General features: G+C 41.9%; 1 long non-coding RNA gene across 1 annotated transcript; it reads right to left on the reverse strand.

Moving 5' to 3' along the window:
• Window positions 1–652: 652 nt before the first annotated feature.
• Window positions 653–7,001, reverse strand: LOC114626346. Its single transcript, XR_003712219.1, has 3 exons — window positions 6,956–7,001; window positions 3,508–3,660; window positions 653–985 (listed from the first exon to the last, which is right to left on the reverse strand). It is a non-coding gene; the product is annotated as an uncharacterized LOC114626346 (long non-coding RNA).
• Window positions 7,002–7,695: the final 694 nt, after the last annotated feature.

Raw genomic sequence — 7,695 nt, forward strand, 5'->3', positions numbered from 1 at the left:
TAATCTCAAAAAACCCACCAAGGAGTCCTATTATTAATATTATGATGTTTTGAAACCCCATATGACTTGTATAACTTCTCTTATGACACACTAGTTAAGAAATACCAGTATTTCATTGTCTAGAGAATCTTGTAAAGTCTCTACTTAATGTGCCCTAAACATCTCTAGCCTTCTTTATCCAGTCTCTATAGTTCAGTTGTTGTATAACACAGTGAATGAATTAAATGGACACTAAGGTACACATTTGTTGGTCACTATACACATCAATATATTTCTATTTTTTACTTATTTTTTATGAATGTATGTATTTCAAACAAATAGTTCTCTTATTAGAGTGTTTTAAAAAAACCACTTTTCCTTAACATTTTGCTGGTTTTAACCACACTGTTCAAGATAAATTTATTTTTCTAGCAAAACATATTTCACCAAGATATGAACTGGAAAATAGATTTCATTTGGATGGAAATTGTCTTGACAGCAAACTCAGTGAAAATACTAATCAAGGACAGCTGACAGTGTTTTGCTCACTCAGACGTCAAGGTTTTTTTCTCTTTTTCTACTTGTGTAAAAGGAAAACTATCTTCCTTTCTCGATTAAATTAGTGATTCTTTTAAAAGGCTACTCTTTGTATCGATTACCCATATTCCCCAATTTAAATAAAATAAAATGAATAGACTTCTTAATCTCCCTTTGGGAGAATGGCGACTCCACTGAACCAGGTGTAGTATTTCATAATCTTTCCTAACAGACAAAGGTGTTATCTTTCAGTGCCCAAAGAAAGTGAGAAATTTACTACGTATTGAATGCCCAAGAAGAGGGAAATCTAGTCTACAAGAATCTTCACAAATATATCGAGAAAAATAACAATCTTTTACCTCCCCCTGCTTCTGAGCTTCATGAGACACACAACAAGGAATTTGAAGTCAGATTATATTACTTACCAAATTTAAAAGAATTTAGTAGTGTCATTATCCACTATAAATTTCTGTCAAGAGGAAAAACAAAGTTAGGTTTGGAAACCCAGTTGCAGATTTAAAATCCCTGAGCATTGCAGCTTTTGCAAATTCTAGATATTCTTGAGAAAGACCCTAAGTGTAGTAGGCTAAGCTAACCTAGATGGTGGGACATGTTGGACAACTTGGGTTTATGGGTAATAGGCTTTTTGATTACTTTCTCTAGACATCAATTCCTCCACTGAAAATATGAAATGGTTAAAGGTTATAAGAAAAACATCTCTGAGAATCTGATAGGCTGTTACCTCTGACTGGACTCTGAAAGAAAGCATAAAGTGCTGGGATGAAGAGCTAGGGGCTGTAAGAAGCCAGGACACGGGCTCTGACTCTAATATCCAGCAAGTACAGAGGGTGAGTTCCTTCTCACTTTCATGATCACAATAGCGAGTTTTGTTTCCTCCTTTGTAGGAACCCCCTTTCTCTGACGTAGAGGAAGGATGCTTGAAATAGAAGCAAAAGCAGAAACTCCAGACCATATAGGAAACCCTAAGTGAACCTGCATGCCGACACAGGGCTCTGGCTCTTTACTGTTCTGAGTCACGTGGGAGGAAAGGTATTTAGCAATGTGCACTTCCTCACATGAGACCTTTCTTAAGTGAATGCTCTGTCTGTGTCGAGCATTCAGGTCCAGATTTGAAAGCAGAACTTCCCTGGGAGTTTTCCTTACAAACTGCTGTCACCGACTATCAGAAGGTCAACTGGAATTTTTTGATGTAAATTACCATCAATTTCCTAATTCAGTAAACTAGTCAGGGGACCATCACATGGAAAAGTTCTTGGACTTGGCTTGTAGTAGAGACAGCTTATTAAGGAAATAAATAAATCCACCAAAGGTTTATTTTGGAGTAGGATATTTCAAGCCCACCTAGGGTAGTGGCTGAGCATCCTGTAAACAAGATGCTTTGCAGTAGACACATTTTGATTTTTTTTAAAATATTTGCCTATGTGTAACAAGATATCTTAGGGATGGAGCCCGAGTCTAAGTACAAAATATGTGATATATTGCATATGCACCTAGACCTGGAGTGTCTAAGAGTATTTTGTACAATATTCTTAGCATGTCTGTTTTGCCTGAGACCTATCAGGTTAACTATGAAATTTTCCATTTGTGATGTCATTTCAGTACTCAAACATATCTGGATTCTGCCTACTTACACTTTGGGCTTTTGAGGTTACCACTGTTAAACTACACCACTTACTTTGCTTGTAAGGCAATGGGCACACCGCTCCGAGGGCCACAGCCATTGCTCAGGATTCAGCAGCCCTCTGCATGGCCGCTCCAAAGCACCAAGCTGTTGGAATAGCTACAGCTCTGATACGGAGTCTGGAACAGCTGGAATGGCTAAGAAACTTACCACATGGTGCAATAGAAACTCATTTTAAAGCATGAACCAGGACTACAATGTGCAAGTGCATACGTGCATACATGCACATATATGTGTAAATACTGCCAAAAAGTCTCAAAATTATATGTTCACCATGTTTGATATGCTCTGAGATTTTGGAGTTTTGACTGTGTTTGCTTTATTTGTTAAAGTAGTGTAGTGTGTGGTGGGAATATAATCTGGAGTAGGATGTTTGCTTAGCATGTTCAAGGCCCTGGGTTCAATTTCCAGCACTAAAGAGAAAGGAAAGGCTAGAATGAGGAGGAAGGGGAGGAAGAGAAGAGGGGGAGGAGGGGGAGGAGGGGGAGGAGGGAGAAGAAGAAGGGGAAGAGGGGCAGGAGATGGAGCATGGAAGAGAAGAAGGGAAAAAAGATGGAGGAAGAGAATAATTGGGGGAGGAGGAAGATGAGCATGAGAAGGGGAAGGAGGAGGGGAGGAGGAGAAGTACAGAAGGAGGAGAAGAAGGAGATGATTCGGGGAAAGAGGAGGATGAACATAAGAAGGAGGAGGAGGGGGAAGAAGAGGAGGAAACCTCTCAATTTCTTACTTTTCACCATAAATGAGAAGTTTAAAATGGGGCACAGTGGCGCACTACCCATCCTAGCAGGCAGAGGCAAGTAGATCCTGAGTCTAAACCCAGCATGAGCTACTTTGGAGTACTCTGTCTCAAAACGAAAATAAACAAAAAAAATTATGTGGACTCACTATATTGACTGTCCAATCTGCAAATAAGTTTCTGCCTATACTTGGGAAGCATTAGATGAAGTCAATAATAGTTATGAAGAGTCAGTTGCCTCAGAAGAGTCTAGAACAGATGTGAACGGACTTCCTCCCAGCACAGGAGAGTGTCTGGGGAGACAGTTAAAGAAACAGTGCAGCTACTCTGGAGGCCATCTGTCTTGTAGGGAGCTCCTGGTTTGCCCAGTGTGAATGTTTGAGATCTACATCTACTTTGGCTTCAGCAGGTATGGGAGTTAAAAGATAACTTACATAACACATCACTATTTCATGAGTTTCTCAGAAAAGTAAAAGCTTATACGTGCAAAGTGCCACAGATTATAACACATTTAACTGAGATGTTAAAATATGAAGACAAAAAAATTATCTACCTGAGGTAGTGACTCACACAGGAGATAGCTTCAAGATAGCTTCAAGCCTTCTGGGTTCCCTGTGCTCTCCTTCATGGGACCCTTGGGGTTTACTTCATCCATGGAGAAAAGTATCGAGGATTGTTTTATACACTTGATGTTGTTTCATAGATCCTAAATTTGAGTGGCATTGTTGGCGATAGTCAAGATTGCACTTCCCTGTGTTACAGGGAAGAACCTGATAGCTAGGGTGTAATGTGACTCGCCCCAGACAACATATACAAGCAGAGACACAAAAGACGTTAAGAAGGGAAAGATCAAATTGTTAGACTAGCAAGGGAAAATAGTAGCCCAGGGAAATGGAAGTTCAGACCCCAAGCCTTGGCCTTGGTCATTTTCTCCTCAATATGGAATTGGTTGTATGAAAATGAGGTCACAAAAAAGAAAGGGAGGATGAGAGGCATTGTCTCTCTTGGCCTTTGGGTTCAATGTCTCCAATGTAGGGAGAAGCATAAATTATCATCAGAGACTGCTTTCCGTATACACCGTTTCCATCACAGTATTCTTCTCTTCTTAAGAACTTGGGAGCAACACTGACTAAATGCAATTACTTCCTGTCAGGTGACCAGGATCTTCCAGTGTCATCTTGTTTGTTTATGGTAAGTTATGTCCCACCCGCTTCCTGTAAGGATTATGGCTGGACTGACTTTTTACCTACGTAAAGAGGTCATATTGTCCCCATCTCATGGGACAATATTTACTGGGCACAGATATCTTACATCCTCCTCTGATGTCAGTCCTCTCTCTTCTTCTGCTTTTCTTTGCCAACTACCTGTCTCCCCTTTCTTTCTCTTATCTATCTATCTATCTATCTATCTATCTATCTATCTATCTATCTATCATCTATCTATCTATCCATCTATCTGTCTGTCTATCTACCTACATCACAAATGCTGCCCCCCAGTTCCCCTCACAGAGTCCCTTCTTCCACCCTCCCTCCCCTTCTCCTTTGAGAGGGTACCCCACCCCTGTATCCCCCAACATCAAGTCTCTGCAGTCTGATGACAGATAAGGTAGCCCTGTTGGGAAACATATATCGTAGTCAGGCTACAGCTTTAGGGAGAGTCTCTTCCCCACCTCCCCTTTAAAACTTCAATATATGCCCTTTCTGGTTAACATTAATTATCATTGTTTTGTGGCCCATTCATTTTCAAAACATCTATCTTCTTTACATTTTAACTCAGCAATTTACTTGAAAGATGCTGTCTAGCTGATCACAGTGGTTATGCAGTCCTTCTAAGGGTACTTGTTACATCACCTATGGTGCTAAGGACAATGCTCAATCCAACATTACCTAGCCCTGACTCTCTTACCTGTGACTCTTCCCTATGAGTAACTACTTAGGAGAAAGAAATATTCAAGGACACACACACACACTCACACACATACACACACACTCACACACACACTCTCACATACATACACACACACTCATACACACACACTCTCACACACATACACACACACTCACACACTCATACACTCACACACTCACACACACTCATATACATACACTCACACACTCTTACACATTCACACACACACTCTCTAACACACACACTCACCGCTAAGATACAGGAAAGAACATGTGAACAGCAAAGCTGTTACTGCTCATTCATGAAGGTCGGTTCACTCTCCAGGGAAGAGCTGAAGAGACGGCATTTGGCTATAGACCATTTGGCTATAACCTACTCTTTGAACATGAACAGTATCTTCCCATTTTGAAGAGTTTTAACCATTACAGACTATTCCTAGGATCACACACTAGCCACCCACCTATCCATAGCCTCCTTTTCCTAGCCCAACCCTCATGACCTTCTTCTCCTGCATTCTTCATGCCCTTCCTCAGATCTCTCTTAGGAGGTGCTTTCTTGCTCCTACTCTGCCCTTCCTCCTCCACTGAGCAGCCTTGGAGTCCAGGGAGCTCTCGGCCCATCCTCCCCATCAGGCTATGCTCTTTGGCTGCTCACCTTTCTCTGGGTCCCATCAGCTGGGACACTAAAGTGCCAAAGAACCTTTGGCTCCGATAAGGGACAGCTACAGTTGGGGTCAATTCTTATTGTCTCAAGAAAACACTCAAATGCTTTTGAGAAAAAAGCCTTCTCTTCCACAGAGGATAAACATACAGAGGAATTAGTCATTGTATGTTCTAGAAGTTATTCACAGAGCCAAGTTACTGTTTACAAGTTATCTTTGACCCTTTAGAATATCTGGGTGAAAAAGAAAATCTCATCTCCCAAAAGTTCAGAGCCTCATCAGGCCTCTGGAAAGGCTGCTAAGTTTCAAGTTCTCTGGTGGTTTTAACCTGCTGCAATATCGACTAAGTTCCGTAACTCGTTATTTTGTTTTGCCGGTGGTTTTAATATCACTGCAATAAGGACTAGGTTAGATGACTCACGCTATTTTGTTTTGCTCATTTCTCTTGAATTGCGAGTTTCTTTATTCTTTCAAATGTGCTATGTATGCATCAGCTGTAGTAAGTTGCTTTTGATTGTTATTGATACCATGCCTCCAACGAAGGGGAGAGACACTCTTTAAGGAAGGGGAGGCAACTGAGATTCATTCACAGGGAGCCCTTTTTGCAGCCACTACTTCATCTGCATTCAGGTTTGCATCATCTGAAAGGCACTCCCATTACCCTGAAGTGCACAGGAGGGCTTCTTTAGAGCCCATTGCCAGAGTTTAGAAAGTTCAGCCTTGGAAAAGCAGAATGGACTCCGGAGACCTAGAAACCTCTGTGGAGTGCCAGTCCACTGACAGGTGATGGACAACACACGAGACATCTGAGTCACAGGCTTGATTTCATCTCCTGTCTGTTTGCCACCTGGATTGAGTGGTTTACTTTAGCCCCTTGCCTCAGTTACCACATCTGTGAAATGAGTTGTAAACGCTCGCCTCTGAGGTTGTTGTGAGATGTATTTGTGAGACCGTATTAAAAGGCTCGTGCTGTTTATCATCAGATATGTATGGAGTGCTTTGGCATGTGGCTTTTATTAGTGTTGTCACTTATAGCCTGTTTTCTAAAATTATTAAATATTAAGTAACTGTCATCAGTCTCTTGCATCATTCAAAGGTTCATGAAGGGGTGAAATTTAGAAAACAGTGCCCAGTCAGGCTTGTTCCCGGACAGCCACCATGTTCCTGCTGCTCCTCAGCTCTGATGGGGCTCTGGCTAGCTAGATGCACAGGCCCTGGCACCGACAAGACACCAGCATGGGGGATGGCTCTGCCAATTTCCCACGCTGTAGCCACAAAGCTCAGCTGAACTCCAGACAATATCTGCCATCCTCGCAGTTCCCGGTAGAAATGAGACTCTTAAAGCTTAATGATTATCTAAAGGATTTATATATTTAGAAATGCTCAATCAACAAGATGCCCACATAATTAGAGTTGTTACCCAATATCTAACCTTTTGATAGAAGTTGTTACCCAAGACAGCTTTCGACCCATTCATGGTTCTCCATGGCTGAAAGCCTCCCTCTTCTCTTCCCCTTCCTCTATTTCTCCCCTCCCCTTCCTCTTTTTCTCTCCTCCCCTTCCTCTCTGTCTCTCCTATCTCCACCCCCTCTTCTACTGCCTAATCACTGAGCTCCACTGTGAATACAATGTAGCAAAATAAGTATTCTGCTACAGGTTTACATCTAAAAATCTAGTCTGGGTTTCAGCACCAGGATCAACACGGTAGAGCAGAGCTTCCTACAGAACTCATTTTATCTTGCTGATTCTTGATCAGTATTTACCATTGCCTTGTTGGATGCAAGCCCAAGTGTTATTACGAAGTCAATTTACACATGGATCCAGAGAACCATTGTGGGCTCTTAAGAGAACACTTTGTCTGGGGTCCTTTGTAAAGCTTGCTGGTGGCTCATCTTAACTGAGTGTGCATGCATGCCTGTGTGTGTGCACATGTATGTATGTGTGTGTGTGTGTGCATGTGTATGCCAGAGGGCAGCATAAAACGTCTTACTCCATCACTCTCTGCTGCATTTACTGAGGCAGGGTGTCTCCCTGATTCTGTGAGTCTAACTAGCCAGGTTGATCCAGGGATCCCAGTCTCTGCCTTCCGAGTAATAGGATTACAAGCAACTGCATTTACGTGCGCACTGAGGACCCAAAGTCCAGTCTCCAAGCTTACATACCATTCCCTGA

Source organism: Grammomys surdaster, unplaced genomic scaffold, assembly GCF_004785775.1.
Source record: "Grammomys surdaster isolate TR1022 unplaced genomic scaffold, NIH_TR_1.0 233, whole genome shotgun sequence".
In the NCBI taxonomy this organism is placed as follows: domain Eukaryota; kingdom Metazoa; phylum Chordata; class Mammalia; order Rodentia; family Muridae; genus Grammomys; species Grammomys surdaster.